At 45.1% G+C, this 16,726-nt stretch overlaps 1 long non-coding RNA gene across 3 annotated transcripts in view; it reads right to left on the bottom strand.

The window, feature by feature from the left end:
• LOC146763274 (uncharacterized) overlaps positions 1-10,898 on the bottom strand; it is a 61,263-nt gene extending 50,365 nt beyond the window's left edge. For all 3 annotated transcript variants that reach the window (XR_014952438.1, XR_014952439.1, XR_014952440.1), the window contains exons 1-2: positions 8,929-10,898; positions 7,958-8,067 (exon numbers count right to left, since the gene is read on the bottom strand). This is a non-coding gene — a long non-coding RNA (uncharacterized LOC146763274). The remainder of the gene's footprint in view (positions 1-7,957; positions 8,068-8,928) is intronic.
• Positions 10,899-16,726: the final 5,828 nt, after the last annotated feature.

The raw sequence follows: 16,726 nt of genomic DNA, 5'->3' as shown, positions 1-16,726 counted from the left end.
AGAGAGCTTTTCTAGTGACAGCTGGGTTTCATCTGTCTCCTTTCTAGATGGATGGTGCTGGGCTTTGCTCCTGGCCTTGTGCTGCTGGTTCCTGAGGGACCTGGGTGCTTACCCTCATCCCCAAACATGGGCCACAAACCTTTTGCAAGTGAGACTGAGCCTACTAAAAATCAAAGCTCTTTCCCAAATTTGAACCCCACCCTTCAGTTCTTTCATTTTTGGTGAGTGTGTATTTTTACCTTTTAGCATGATGGTGCCTTTAAAATACCATAAACAACATCTTGATAGATAAATAATTTAAAGAAAAGCAAATAGGTGCTTTATGAGAGTACCCAGCTGCTCAGCCATCCAGCAGTGCCTGCAGACTGGGGATGGTGGAGGCCTGATTACCCCTTAAAGAGGCCCACATTCCACAAAGCCACAATCAAAACTCTCTGGAGAATCAAACATTGTGCCCATGTGTAATATGTCAGTTATTTGCCAGCAGGGGAAGCCCTGTAAGAAGTGAATGAGTTTTACTCTGTTCAGTGACATTGCTAATGACTCATGCAGGATTATGGGTAACAAACCTTTGAAATGAGAGGTTGAGTTGTACACTACATTATACATCTGAATTTCATGGTATATTAGTGACAGTGATTGCTAATACAATATGATGGGAAATTGCTAACATCAGAGAGAAGTTAATATGATGCACTGCAATTTCTCAGAAAGTCCCATACTTTTTCTAGTGTCACCCATAATCTGCTCATTATGGTTTGGCAAAGAGCAATCCCCCTCGTGGAGCGAGCGGCACCAGCGCCCTGACAGCTGCTCATAAATTTGAATGGAAGATACAGAATCCAAAATGTTCATGTTTCCATGGATCGTTACCCAGTTGTATCTCCCCTAAGAAGCAGGTGATTTTTTAACATCCTGCCACTGTTTGTTTCTGCTGATATTTTCTCTCTCCAGATAAATCTGATGCCAGCTTGTGTCTTGGAGCATTTCTTCCCCATTTTGTTGTATAAAAAGGGCTGATACAGTCTACACACACGTTAACTAAACACCAGGTAATGGAGCGTAACTAAGAAGAATTAATATATTTACCCCCAAAAAGTATTTCTAGACCATTAAAATGATAGTCAAATGCATCACATAAGGCATTAAAATTATAAATGTGACCACAGATTTATGTTTATAGACTCTGGCAAATCCCATGGCCACATGTCCCCTCAGTCACTCCTGTTGCAAACAGCATAAACCAATGTTTAAACTATTTATGTGTTAGTAACCTGGAATATTCTGTGGCTATTTTACAAGGCCTGTAAATATCCATCTGACCTTCTCCAACTGTAGGAGATTTGGTTTTCCCTGTAAGAAGATCCCATGAAGACAGCAGAGTCCCTTGAAGACCCAACCCCATACACCCATTAAGCAGAAGCACTAAAACCATCACCTTTCCAAGAAACTTGAAATGGGAGTCATTCCTAGGATAAGGAAGTTCACTGAAAACCACAGCCAAGCTGGAACTGGATGGTAATGATGACGAGTAAATGGAAGAAAGTATCTCCCTCCAGCATTAAATTCAAGCCCTGACCTTTTCCAATGTAATGACTAACTCAACCTTTACATAATAATGTGGGTGATATTTGGAGAGTATAACATATGTGTCATTTTAATTAATTGAACAGAAATAGATTCACAGAAGAAAAATGAATTAACCAATCAGCAATCACCTTTCTATCTATTTGATGTCAGAATAATTAGTTTATTCTCATAATCTCTTGACCCCTCTAGAAATCATAACCTTGCTGACCTCTTTGAGTATGGGAGCTCATTTGAATAGCACCATAATTGTGCTCTGGGTGTATTATCATCTAGTTTCAATTTTATTAAGGTAATCTTACCCCTTATTATTATCTCTCTCTGAAAGGCTGACCCAAACCCTGGGAAAGAGTCCAGGACTCAGCTCAGTAAAACCAGTGTACTTTGGACATCAGAATCCTTTCTCCTAGAAGGTGGGCTGGTTTTGTTAGCTGGAGAATCAGCAATAATTTACCACTGTTGTCTGTGGACAGCAGTATCCCAACATACTTCCTGATGTTGGCAGTTGCAGACTGTTACCAACTAACAAATGCTTAAACAAAATCACAGTTTGCTCCAGAATGACAAAATGACCCTACAAAGTGAATTACACTGTGAAAAATAAATGTAAAACACAGTGTAGATGCACAAATGATTATTTCATTATCTGGCCAATGTAAGAACGACAGATACAAATTGTTCCAATCATAGAGTGATGAAAGAGTAATGAACAATGGGTTCTTGAATGAGCACAGGAACAAAATAATGAATTGCAGTTTAAATGAAATCAGGAGTCAATGGACTGGATCACAGACTGTCCTTCAGACATAGGAATTCTGCATTAGTTAAACAGTGTCATTTGGAAAAACGTCCTTTAAGAGAAGGAATCTAAATGGTTCAGAGAGAGACAAACATGATGAGCCTGGACACTGACTGGCTTTTAGCAAACTGAGCAGGAGCATCCCCATTCCTGATCTTTGATAATTGATCTACCACAAATTAGCAGCTTTCCCTACACAAAGTTATCAAACCATTGTTACTTTTCCCTGTTTTAACCTTGCTATTCTTCTACTACTGAGTAACTTTGATGCAACATCTGATGAGATTTCCACACAGATTCTGGGCACAGAATGGAGACCAAGACACAAAACCTTCTGGGAGAGGAAGTGTCAATTATGTAGAAATAGCACATATGGCAAAAGCTCTACTGACTTTTTTGTTGGAAAACTCTGCAATAGATGGATTTATATTCTTTTGTTTCATACCAATAAACCAAGGATTTCTAATGTTATTGCCAAAGAAACCTGTCACATTTCATGTATCATAGCTATCCATCACACTGCACAGCTTTTTGTTAGCTCTGTACTGAAGCTATGTTTCAGTTGAGAGTGCAGGACATCTGACCATTTTATCTCTCTGTACAGAATTTTTTTAAACTCTATGAAGACACCTTGGAAATGAGCAGAAGCTAGCTGGTGTCACAGGCAGGGCTCAAAGAGTCTCACAAAGCAGCTCCCCCTCCTGCTGCTCTGCTGCTGTGGCCAGGACAGCACCTGCCCTCCTGCCCCTCACACAGTTCCAGGTACAAAAGAGAGACACCACTTGGAGCCTTGTGTGCCTCAGCAAAGGATTTGGTGCTCTGGGATGAGCATCCCCAAGGGAAAGGTCATCTTTCATCCCTTGGTGCTCAATAGCCTTGAGACATCTGAAAACTAGAATGTCCCAAATCCAGCAAGCAAGAGCACTTTCAAAAGCCACAGAGTGGTGGCAACAAAGGGAAAAGCAGGGGAAACCTGGTTTTGCTTGCTTTGTGGACAGAAATAAATATTTATTGGATAAAAAAAGCTGCAGGAGAGAGGTGGCATCTCTGCTGTGTAAGTGACTGAAAACCACCTGCTTCTGCCCTAATTCAATGACATCTTCTGCAAAGGGTCTGTGCCCTGCAAGGTCAGGGTAAATGTCAGGTGCCTGCCACGTGCACTGAACCAACATCCATCAACTCTGCCTGTGGCTGTGTGTGGGCACCCTGTCCAGGCAGAGTCAGACCACAGCTGGACATATCACTTACAGGCCCTTGCTCCGCCTCTAATCTCATTTATGTTTCAACAGATCCTGATGCTAAGCACATCAGACCCTCAGCAAACATCCCCACAACTCCATCAGCGTGCCCAGGAGTGCTGAGATAGGGCAAGACAGCCAGCACATCTCACCACAGGCACCTGCAGAGCCATGAGGCACATTTAACATACAGAGAACAGGGGTAAATACCTTCCTTCCTTGGGATTTTTCCTGGATGTTCAAAACTGTGCCTTGTTGACTTGGAGAGACAGAACTCTCCTCATCTGACAGCTGAATTTTACAAAACATTATGAGGTTTGCAAACTCCAGAGTATTTTGGCTGCCACTGCAAGCCTGATACACAGATAAAACTGTGCTGCAGTTTCATACATTGGGAAGGAGCACTGAGAATGGGCTGGGTTGTGTCTGAAGAGGTGCCCTAAGGCACAGGCATCTCCACCTGCCCCCATGCCAGGGACTTTTCCACTTACAGCCCTGTCCCTGACAATACTTCAAAACAAGAATACCCCATCCCACTGGAGTTTGATAAACTCCCATTTGGCAGAAACCCACACCACTGGGCCCAAAATGGAGCTGATCCAATGCATTAAGTTATCATGGGCTTGCTTTTAGATGACTTTGGATCTCAGATCATCTATATAACATGACATGAACTTTTGTGGCCTCCTCCAACCAACCTGATGTCAGAAGTTCATTCAGCCAAGTGAGATGGCATTCCAAACACCTGGTTCTAAAGAGACACCCAGCCATCAGCTTGGATCTGAAACCAAACTGAAAATGTTCCTGGAACAAGCAGGAGAGAGCCCTACTCCTGTCCAAAAGTCCAATTGCTGCCTGCAAAAATCCACAGCACCCTGCCCAGGTGTTTGGACAGGTGTCCCTGCCCATGGCAGGGAGGTTGGAAGCAGGTGATCTTCAAGGTCCTTTCCAGACCAAACCCTTCTATGATTCTAGAATTCTATGACCCCTGCCTGGCACTAAGCAGCATTCCTGCTGGGGCACTTGGGGACGCTTCAAGTGACACCTGCATTCCCCAGCCCAGAGCCCACCTCTGGTGCTGCTCAGGCCCAGGAGTAGAAGAAAGCTGATAAAAACTGTGTGTCTCACAGCCAGACACTCCATCTGCTCCACCAGCCCCCGTGACTGGCCAAATTCTCCTCTGTGTGGTGCTTGCCAGCTCGAGAAACATCTCAACAGGCAGGAGCTGCTTGCCAAAGGTTTGCTTGCACCTCCTCACCCACCTCCAGCATTACAGATTTTGGAAATAACCACAAACGCCTGCTTGCCTTGCTAACAGTGAGTGCTGTACCAGGGGGCTGCCAGGAGCAGCAAGGTGACAATGCAGGTTACAAAACTGTACAGAAGGGAGGGGGTGAGTACCAGGAGCCAACCTCTTCACTAACACAATCCACTGCAGGAGAACAGCTGGAAAAGAGTTCACTGTGCATCATCCAGAAGAAAAACCTCTGGTGCACAGGGAGAGCACAGCATTGCTGCTGCCAGCGATGCAGGGAGCAGGGATGCTGGCCATGGGGAGGTTTGCAGGCACTCCACACAGCTGTGCCTGTGCACTGCAGGGCTCTCTGGGGCTGCAGGGCTGTCGTTGCTCAGCCTGCATCACTGCACAAGTAATGGATGCTCCTATTAAAACCCAGCCAGAACATTTGTCTCTGTAGCTGGCAGAGGATCCACACCTCAGTGACACGCTGCACTTCTCAGTGCTTGTTCTGAACACTCCACATGCTCAGTTCAGTGTTTTCAGACTCCGAGGCAGATGCACTGGATTGATTTCTAACGTAACTCTCATCATCACCTACACTTTGGAATGGTCTCTACATAAACACAAGGCACAGACTTTGTGGTGTTACACCACATCTCCCATGTATTTTTTGTAGTTGCAGAGCACAGTGCAAAACTCATGCTGGCTCAATATTTGAGCTTCAATTACCCAATTGTGCATCAAGCCCATGGTCAGAAAGTGAGCACAGCTTCACTAAAGCCATCCCTGTTTACATTGCAATGACTTGTTTTCCAGTGTTACATTTGGTTTACTGTCTCGCTCAAACTTGGCCTGTTACCAAAAAAACCCCAAAATTTGCATCAGATTCAAAAATTTCATTAGGAAAAAATAAACTTAAATGTGCACTGCTCCATGAGGGGTCCAGTATGGCCCTCATCCTCTAAAGGGCTTAGAGGAGATCACAGTGGTCTTTCAGTGCCTGGCATTTCCTGACTCCTACACTTCTGTTTTTCCTTTCTCATCATTACATTAACACTTTTGTGTTATGGAATATTTATGAGGCACACCACATGCTTAATGGATTTCCTCATTTATTTGCAGCTAGCCTGCATTAATACAAGACTCACAATATTCAATCTGAAATCCATCAAGGATTCCCAGGCTTAATATCACCACCACTTTTAATGAGAAAGGAAATCTGTAAATCCAACATGCAAAAGCAAAAATAAAGCCATGTGGGAGCAGCAAAAGCAGTGCAACTTCATCCTTCACTTTAAAAGCATCCAGAAGTAAATTGTTAATTGAACTGGTTCTAAAGCCATGAATTACAGAGTAACTCCCTGCAGTGAATCGTATCCATAGTCCCCCAAATGGCACATACCATAGTCCATTCTTCTCCCTACTGCCCATCCTGCAATGTGGGGATTCATGAGCAAGGTGAGAGGTCAGGTGGATCAGAGCTGGCCTGGGGACCTGGTGGTACCCAAACCACTCATGTTTATGCACACTTGAGGGAGTAGGAGATCAGCTGAAGATCAGGCATCCATTATGTCACACATGTTTTGATGTCTCCTGCTGGACAGCAGCTGCCTGGCCCTGTGCTGTTGCACCATTAGATGCAGGTGAATATTCACCATTCTTCAACCTTTTCATGTCTCGGGGTGCCAGCAAACTCTGAGCACGTGTGTGGCAAAAGGAGTTGTGTCTCTGGGGCAACACAGACCTTCCTCAGCAAGGGAATGCTCTGCCTGATGTGACTGATCAGCTATTGCTGCCAGCTGATGTGATCTCTGAGAGTTCTCTGATGTTTGTGTTTACAGAAGTCATTTTTCCCTATCAACATTGCCCCATTATTGTCTCCTACACACGCATGCACATAAATTAACCCTGAGCATTAACAGAGGAGACAAACCTTACTATTAATGAAACCACTGCAACCCCAAATAAATCAGTCCAACTGCATGAAGTAACAGTAACACTTAGTGCCATTCAGCTGGGAGATTTGCACTGAAAATAAATATGACAGTGTAAAACCAAACTGACACTTCAACAATTAAAAAAAAATATAAAACCAGTAGGTTGTTCTTTCCTGGAAGCTTTTAAGGCCAGGCTTTCTTGGATATGCATTAATGCAATGACCTGGCATGGTCAGCAGAACACCTCAAAATTTTCTGTTGAAGAAAATTCACCCTCTGCTCATGGTGAGTGCCCCTGAGCTTGTGCTGGAAAGAGACCACAGTACCAGCCCCTGTGTGCACCCACTTCTCCAGCTGCTTACAGAAAAGCCTCAGCACTGGTAGCAGCAAATTTGAGCTCCTCATATTCTTTCTGTTGTCAGGCTCTATTTGAGAGAGGGACCTCAGGATATGCCTAACTTCCATCTACAGCTCCTTGCCTTTGAAGATAATGGGGCCATCACACATCTAAAGTTAGACATCTCTTCCTCTCTTGGGAAAAACAGTCCTTAATACCTCTGAGTTTAAAGATGATCTGGCAATATTTCTGTTCACCATCACACAAAAGGCAGAAGTTGCAGATTTAAGAGTGGAAGGCAATTTCCCCTTCTGCACTCAGCAGCAAAGAAGAGTGCCGTAGGCTTTCCAACAGCCAATCCATTTGGTACTTCACTGACAAGGTTAAAGCAGTCAAAAATTTATTGTGTCACTCTTGGATAGAGTTTTTTCCCATTATATGTAACGAATTTCTACTGAGATGTTGGTTAAGGAGAAAGCATTTGATAATCTGATTTTGCAACCAATAACAGAGTCACCAGGAGGGAAACAGAAGAAATTCAAATATGGGCTAAATTGTTACTTGCCAAGCATTTGATTTCCAAGGAAATGAATACATTCAGCAAATAAAGGGGAATCTGACAGTGCAGGAAAAGAGCCTGAGGACAGCACATTGCTTCTGGGGTGTGCTCATGAGAGAAATGGAGACGTCACAGGCTGGAGACAATCTACCCTGAGACAGCTCCACTCTTCTCTCTAAATCCTGGGTGCACATCTGGTCAGAAATGAGGTGCCAGCCACTCCAAAAGCACATCCCAAAGAACTCTAGCTCTGGGCTTACCTGGATGCCTTCAGGGTCTTTGGGCAGAGCAACCACTGAGGAGGAGCAGGACCCAGCATCTGACTGAATCCAGACAGGAGCCTGAGATAACCGCAGAGGAAACCTGATGTCTGAATCAGCACATGAAAAGAAGTGAGCAGAAATAAATAGATTAGTCTGGTCTACAGTGATTCTGCCCAAAAAGAGGAAAAGCTACTGCAAACTTAGACTGCAGGTGAGGGGAAAAGCCCTTAGGAAAGCAGGGGAGCTCAAGATCACCACTAGGAATGGGCCCTGGTGCTGTGTAAAGAAAACATGCCAGGTTTTGAGGAAAGCAGCTCCAGAGGGAGGTATTTTGGCAGGCCAGGATGGGCTGTCCAGCAGCACACTGCGAGGAGTCCCCTGCCAGCACCACGCTGCCCTCATCCAGTGCTTGGCTCTGACCACGCTGCAGCATCTGCACAGCACAGATAATGCTCCCACTGAGCACTGCCAGCACTTTGAACCCGAGGCTAAGGGCTGAACAAGGCACCACACACCCAGGCCTCCCCTGCACCCAGCTGTGCTGCAGCCCAGCCCAGCCCCTGCCCAGGCTGGAAGCAGCACAAGTTTGTGCTGGAAACATTCAGCTTCTGGAGAAAACATCATGCCAAATCTCTCCCAAACAGCTTCCTTATCCCCTCTGGAGAGGCCCAGCTCACATGCCTGGGCACATCTTGCACATCCAGCCAACCTTTTGCATTTCTTATTTTTTTTCCAAAATCATCACTTTTGGAGCAAGGTTTATTCCCCCCACCCCTTTCCCCTCTAAAGATGGCATTGGAAATGGGTGGGCTCAAAGGTGAAAACACAGTCACTCAGTGTGAGCTTTGAAAAAAAAAATAGCAGTCTGAGTAGAATTTGAAAACCCTGTCCCTGTTGGGGCTGCTTGTAGTAATCAGGTCCTATTGGGACAATGCCTTGCCAGAATGTCACCCCCACATGTAACTTACTAGGGAAACAAGGTGCAGTGGTGGTGAGATGGGGAGGAAGGGGTGACAGAGACCACTGGATGGGTATTGACCCCACAAAGAATGTTTAAAATCCACCAGCAAGCACAGAGCAGGGGGTTGCCTCCTGCTAAAAGTGTGTCCTGTGTACCAGCATCTGCAGGTGCTAGGACATCCAAGGGAGTGAGCTCATCCCTGTGCACAGAAAAAAAGAGGAAAAACAAGCTTCAGAAAGGCTCTAGGTTGGCACAGGTCCCAGGGCAAAATGAGACAGGGTTGGTGCTACCACCTCCCCAGAGGACTTGCAGCACAAAGATGCTCTGGGAAAGGGGGAAAGCACATCAGGTGAGGGAAAGGTTGGGAAATCCTGTGCAAGAGAGACCCTGACCCACCCCACACCTATTTGGGTTCACTGCTCTGGCTCATCACGGGTCTGTCAGGGACAGCACTGCTGCATCCCAGACATCATCCATCAGCTGCAGTGCAGCATCTCCAGGGCCCTCACACTGGGGAAAACTGGGAGCTGCCTCCCTGCCTTCAAGATTGATGTTGCATGACTTAAGCACAAATTAAGTGTGGAGCAGAAAACCATATGCAGAACCAGCATTTGCAGCTCTGGCTTTGGGCTGGCCTTGGTTGAAATTCAGCAGATCGACAGCATCAGATTTTCTTGGTGTCTGAGACAGAACCCCCCTGGCATTTTTAGATGACTTTGTGATAGTTATCTTCCCTTTCTAGTATTTGCTTTACGCTCAGAAAAAAAAATTATCTCAGGAGTCCTTTGAACATTAAAATTTATGCCATGCGAGCTACTTTCTTCAAATATTGTAAAATATTCGAAATGTAAGAACCTTGGCACAGTGCCCAGGATCCTGTCTTTTTGGATAAAAGTTTCAGATAACTGACACTTCCAATTACTGTTTCTCCCTGAAGAGGTCATCTCTGCTTTGGCTCCAGAGCAGAGCAGCGGAGGTACCGAAGCTCCCCGAATTTCACAAAAGGTTAAAGAATCTGCACGGGTGCTAATTAAAGCCAACGCACTCTGTGTCTGACCTAGTTCTGCCTTGCTTTCAGGAGGCTTTACCTGAGTATCTTTCAAACCACTTAAAAATTAAAATGGTTAATAATGCATCAGAGCCAAACGTTACCCAGGGGCTGGCTACGTGGGGAAGCTCAGTTTTGCCTGTGGATGGCACGGTTGGTGAGGGTAGGGAGCACTACCAGCCTGATTCCCTGCTTTTACCCCCACCCTGCACACCTTTATGCCACTTATTGATGTCCCAACCCTTTTTTGGATGATTTCTCTAAACGTTCACTATCGTGCTGGCCAAATCAGGAGGTAGAAGTGGGCTGAACTGTTCATCTGCTCCCCAGTGCATCCATCTGCACAGTCAGGGTCTCCTGCTCACTCAGCTTCCCTGTGTGCATTCATACAGCATCTGTATCACCGGCTCCTCCTAAGGTTTAATTTCCTAGGATAAACAGCAGGGCGCTGCCGAGCTGAGGAACGCCAGCTTAGAAATTTTCCTTTCTGCTTCTGCACCTTGCGTTGACATTTCTTCAGGAAAGTTTCATTTTACCATGTTTTTTACTTGGCTGCCACTTAGTGGCAATGCAAAGTCATAGCTCGGGCAGACCCACAGCCTGCAAATCCATCTGATATTCCAGTGACTCTTCCCAGGGGTGTGGGAATTCCTTGCTCAGTCATTCACTTTTCACCCAACACCCTTTCCACAGGTTATTAGTAATGTTCCGGAATCCCATCTCACTGGAAAACGCATTAAAAATCTCACAGCCATGACGAAGGTAGCATCCACCTTGCAGTGCTTTTCATTCATAAAAGAAGGTTGGTGGCATCCTGCACGACCTGCAGGGTCAGGCTGGAGATGCCCACATGGCCTTCAGCCCCTGGCAGGGCAGGCACAGCCCTGCAGGTGGGTCTGCTGCTGTGCTATCCCCCCAGAAAGGTTTGTCTTCTGGGGGAAATTAATGGGAGTTTCTTGCTGGAAGACTAAATTTGAGCAAACCGAAGTGAGCTGTTTCATAAACCCCAGCCCTGTGCTCATGGGGATTCCCAGCAATAGGTGAGGACATGTCCAAGCTCCTTCTTGCCTGCAGTGTTGTGGTTGCTCCTCTGAAGAAAAACAGCTGCATTTTCAAGTTTCTGCTGAAATGTCAACATTTCCTATGGAAACGGTGAAAATAAATCATGGCATTGTGACTTTACAGGGGGCAATAACAGCAACAGGCAATTATCACCCCAGGGCAGAATCTTAAAAAGCCAAGTGAGACTTTCAAAAGAGGAAACTTGAATGTTTTCTGTAGAGGCTCTGTGCTCAAAGTCTGGCATCCCTAAGATACACCAACTTTCATTTCCATAAGTTTCATTTCTCTCTCCATAATTGCACTGGAGATATCAAAAAGAACTATTTTTTTTTTTTGTATTCTCCATGGAGGTGAAAGAAAAGGAGCTGAAATTACAGTGTATTGGAGCCTTCACATTGCAAATGCTTGAAGTTTCCCTTATTTTCTTTTCTTTTATAACCTGCATTGATTACTGTCAAGACAAATTTCTTGCTGAGAAATAGAGGTAAGTCCTTGTAACCAGCCCCTGAACTCAAAGTGACAGTCACGTTTTCTAATTAAAAAAAAAAAAAGAAAGAAAGAAAGAAAAAAAGCCAAGATAAAAAAAAAAAAAAAAGAAAGAAAAGTAATATTCAAACCTCACCTAAGCTCTCAATTTCACCTCTCACTCTAATCACAATTGCTGCAGAGGTACATATTGCAAAGTCACCTGAAGAACTCTCCTGCACCTGGAAGCATCTCTTGTGCAGTAACCCAGCACACGCCACAGCCCTGGCAGCAGGATAGGGTGGCAGTGGCTCCTGCCTTTCCCTCTCACATCAAGAGGATAAAGGACACCTCAGCTCCATTTCCTTGCAGTACCTGAACTCCTTTGGATCCCTTGTCACACCAGGACCAGGTTGCAGCTCTGCTTTGCTCTGCATAGCTTAAATGTTATCCTGGGAAGAGGAGGAGAGCCTCCCCTGCCCATGCACAGAGATGTTTTGGACCTTTAGGTCTTGCTCTCTGCATGATGAGGGGCCCCTCATCTGGCTCACAGGACCACGGCAGCACCCCATAGCAAAGTCAGAAATAGGCTGGAAGAAGGTATTTATTGTGCCATGGATTTCTTTGTTATGCATTTTAATGGTGCCTCAGATTAGCTCAGCTGTTGACAAAAGTTGGCATCCCACCTGAACAGCTCTAGCTGCACTGGCATTACCAGGAAATGTTTACTTTTCATACCTCTGCACTTTAAGCCCTGCTGCAGGAATCCAGCTTTTCAAACCCTGAGCCTGCCTAGGCACTTAGATCCCTTTTCATCCACTTTATCAATTGTCTCCTTGAGGAAACATTTTGCCAAAGTTGCAGATGATTAAAGGCTTGGGGGTATGTGCCAAGAGACAGCCGGGAGTGCCCTGCCATGGGACCATCCCGGGTAAACACATGGGACCCTGAGCAGGCTGGTGGCACTTCTGTGTGAGGGGAGGTGGCAGTGAGGGCGCAGGGAGATCCTTGTTGTCAGCCCATGGGAGCAGCTGTGCCATGCTCAGCTCCCTTTGTCCCTGCCCAGAGGCAGATTTTGCTCAATGCACCTTGAACAGCCCCATTTCACCTGGCACTCAGCCCCAGCCATCCCAGCCACCAGCCTGCCTGCAGCCCAGGGAACTGCAGCCAAAGTTGGCTCTGGGGTCCATTTCCTCTCTGCCTTGTGATATAGCACAGATCAACATCCAGCAGGGCAATCTGCTGATAAACAATGCACAAAAAACCCCTACCTCTTCACAGCTTCCATGACTTTGCTGGACTAATTCCCAACAGATTTTATTCACTTTGAACCACGAGAAAGAATCAGATGGGGTGTCTTGCCTGGTGCAGCTGGACACAGCTTCACAGCCAGCTATATCTAAGAGGAAGCAGGGAAAATAACAGTTTTTCTAACAATTACATATAGTGTACTTGGCCTAGGAAGAGCCCTCTGATCGGCAGCTGCAGGAACAGGTAATATTTAGTTTGCTCCTTAGCAAGGAAGAGAGTAATAACATGGAATCAAGAAATATAAACACAGAGCAAAACCATATCACCTAAGTGGGGCAAAACACCAGAAAATTGTCTGATAGGGCTCACTGCATTTAAGACAGAACTGGTTATTGGGAAGGGGGTGCTCTTGATCTAAAGTTACTTTGCCTTTTTTGGGAAGACATTTCGAAACACCCCCTGGCCCTGGGGATTTTTCCTTGCCTGGGCACTGAGGGGCAGAATCACTGGGACACCCTGGGAATGCACTTGCAATGCCTGTTTCATGCTCCCAATGCATGTTCAAAGTTCAAGGCACTTTGTAGGTTGGAGAGATTCCCCTGGCCAGCACCCCAGAGAAACAGGCTCGGCAGGACAGCACTTTTTCCTTTGAGATAATATATTAGGGAAAATGGGATAACTGCATTTTTGTCGAAAGAGCAGCGTTAAAATTCTGCCGTGCTAGCCTTGCCTTGCCCAGGGCAAGGAATTTTTTTGACAGGTGAATAAAATATCATTAGTTTCTCCACTGTCATCAATCATCAAAGTGAAGGCTGGGCGAGTAACCTCTCCAGACAGTCCTGGGGGCTGCATTAGCCCCTGGTTTCTAAAGAAGCAGAGAGGGGCCAAGCCAGGAGGCTCCCTTTATATCTAAATGCATGGGAGGCAGGCAGCTAAAACCTCTCCCCAACTTTGACGTTTTTCCCTAAGTGTTAGAAGCTGACAACAGCATAGAAATGGAGATTTCACGTTGTCACTCCAGCCTTGCCCAGCTATTTGTGGCCAGGTAGCCCAAGCTGGGCTAGATATTGTATCGAGGCATTGCTGAGAGAACAGCCAAAGTTAAGGAGAGAGAATGACAAATCTGAAGCTTTTGTCTAAAGGTCACACACTTGAAGCTTCTTTCGCATTTGTGTGAGTTAATTTACTTCTTAAAAAAAGAAAAATCTTCACAACAAAGAAAAATGAGCAGAAATCTGTCTCTGAGACTGCCATGGCCGTGAACTTCCAAAGCTATTGTGATTTCAATAGAAGAATAGGAGACACTGCCATCGAAAATGCCATTGATATTGTAACAGATCATTGCCTAAATAGACCATAACAGCCCCCATTTCAATGGTTACTGAGAAACGCATTAACCCCTTCCCGTCTGAGCGCCTGCACAATCTCTGCGTGACACATCAAAGGAGACACACCAGATAGTATGAATTTCACACCCTTTTTCTGCCCCTGTCAGCTCCTCTGAGCTTCCCTGTCCCTTTCCTTTTCCACACCGTATCAGAGCGAGCCGCAAGGGCAAATCCTTTTAAGCACAGGCAGAAAACCTGGGGTTAGTGCATTGTCTCATCCCCCCAGCCCCACTCCTCAAACCACCCAGGAGAAGGCAAAGCCTTCCCCAAAGGTCTGGGGCTCAGGGGCAGTTAAGTGCCAACAATTTACAAAAAAAAGGATTTAAAAAAAAAAAATATATATATATATTCACATTTTTATATATCTATATACATAGATATATTTATATCTGTATATATATATATAGAGAGAGAGAGATAGCTATATCTATTTTATCTTTTAATTCCCAGTGGCTAAGCCCCAAAAACTTCCAAATCTGAGACAGCTTTCAAGGAAAAATTAAAACCAAAACCAAAAACTAACCAAACAACATCCCCCAATCCTCCCCCCCTCCAAAAAAAAAAAAAACAAAACAAACAAACAAAAAAAAAACCAATAAAAAAAACCCAATAGTACTTTTTTAAACTTCGATTCTTCTCCAGACCCAGGGAGGTCATTGCAATGGATGCTTATTAAGCTCCTGTTTGAGGTTACTCATTTACCTTGTTCTTAAGCTCTTTGTCATGTTCTACCACTGTAACCTCCTGAAATATTAAGCTAAATGTCTTTTAAAATACATTGTGCCTCGCTGTCAGCTTGACTTAGAGATGCTGGGGAGACAAAGAATAAAAGTAGGTTTCTTTTGAATAAAAGAATATTTCATAATGCTTCACATTAGTTAAATTCAATAATTTAATTTTTTTTCTAATTAAATCTGGGGCCACATTTGCCATTGCTTAGCACAGGTGTTATGGCAGGTAACCAGTGCTGGCTGCAGAGCATCCTCCTGCCTTTCCTATGCCACATTGCTCTGGATTTGTGACATTCTCTCATTACTTCTCAGGCACACACATATAGGCGTTACATACAAATGTATAGATAAATATAAATACAAAATGCAAAACTCCCTACACGTCTTCTTATTCAATCATTCATCCTGAGTTTCTCCAGGCTGATTTTTTTTCTACCAAACACTACCCTGTTGTACTCCAGCTGTTTATTGTTTCATTGACTTTAAAAGTTCTTGCTACAGTCCTGCATTCTCTTCTACAGAGGAACATATTTCAGAAACACAAGTGCTCCAGATTTCCATGGGGCATGGATATCTGGCACCAAGCTCTGTTTCCCTGCTGGAAGCCCACAGCCGTGGCTCCAAGTCTCTGCTCAGCAATCTGCCACCCAAAAGCACCACGGGGCCACTGCCTGCCCAAATACAGGAACCTTCCCTGGACCTTCCAGCTGCCACCAGACAGCTTTGAACTGATAATTGCAAAAAGCAACTATGTTTTTTGGTAAGTTCTGCAGGCAGTGGAGGTCCTGGGGAGGACACTGACTGAGGATTCATTAATCCTAATGAAAGGACCAAGGGTTCTTTAATCCTGCATATCTTCCCAAGGGTCTCCTGGGGAGCTCCTTCTGGCAGCCCAGCATGTGCAGCCTCTGGCAAGACTCTGAGCACTTTCCCCAAAGGGTCTGCAATGGGATCAAAGCTCTTTGCAGCCACAAGCAGCTGGACTAGTGGCTTCCTAGGGAGGAGCCACAGGTGATGAGGATGCTCTCAGTGCCTGATAAGGCAAATGCAGTGCAGGGGCAGGGCAGGGAAGGGTGCTCTTGGTGCCTGGCATGGCTGAGTGCAGCCCCCATGCTGAAGCCACTTCATAAGGTCTGAGCAAGGTCAACAAGACACCAACTAGGACATTATTTTCTTCTTTCTTCTGGGGAGAGGTGACTGTACTTTCATTTCAATGCCATTATTCATGAGCCTTAATTACTTTTACTTTTTCATAAAATTCAAAGGCAAATAGCCATCTTGCAAACAAAAAGGCAACAGATTCAGAGAGTTGCCACAAAATGACTTCTCTAACCCCCGTCCTGTTTCATGGAGGCCTTGGGAGAACCCAGCACAATGAGAAGTAAAGCTGCACTTTGCAGGGCTTCAGTGGCAACTTCCTCCCCATATGTTTCTCAAGACACTCTGTTAATTTAGTTTGTCTATAATGAATTCTGTCATTATTCCAAACATCCATTCTCATGACCTACTCTTATAGCATATCACCACCAAGTATCTTTTTTTGGCTATACAATCTCCCTGGGGAACTGAAAATTGTCTCCGTCTGCAGCACAACTATGCTGGGGAGCAGCCTGGAAAACAGATCCGAGATTATTCCTTTCTGTGTCAGTCATTTAAGCCTCTTTGTGTTAAAGTTGACATTTGTCTCGATGCTGTCTCAATAGGCCCTGCTGGCTGGGTTTCATTCAGTGCTCTGAGCCGGGGGGAGAACTTGCCTCTTGTTTTACTTTCAGGCCATTATTGTGCCAAAGCGTGAAGGGAGGGAGCTGAATAACCACAAACAGGTGAGGCAGGGAGAGGTTTTCTGTCTCTGCTCTCAGC

This window comes from Lonchura striata, chromosome 4A (assembly GCF_050655825.1).
Source record: "Lonchura striata isolate lonStrDom1 chromosome 4A, ASM5065582v1, whole genome shotgun sequence".
In the NCBI taxonomy this organism is placed as follows: Eukaryota; Metazoa; Chordata; class Aves; order Passeriformes; family Estrildidae; genus Lonchura; species Lonchura striata.
The sequence above is the reverse complement of the archived record's forward strand: the minus strand, read 5'-3'. Positions and strand labels throughout refer to the sequence as shown.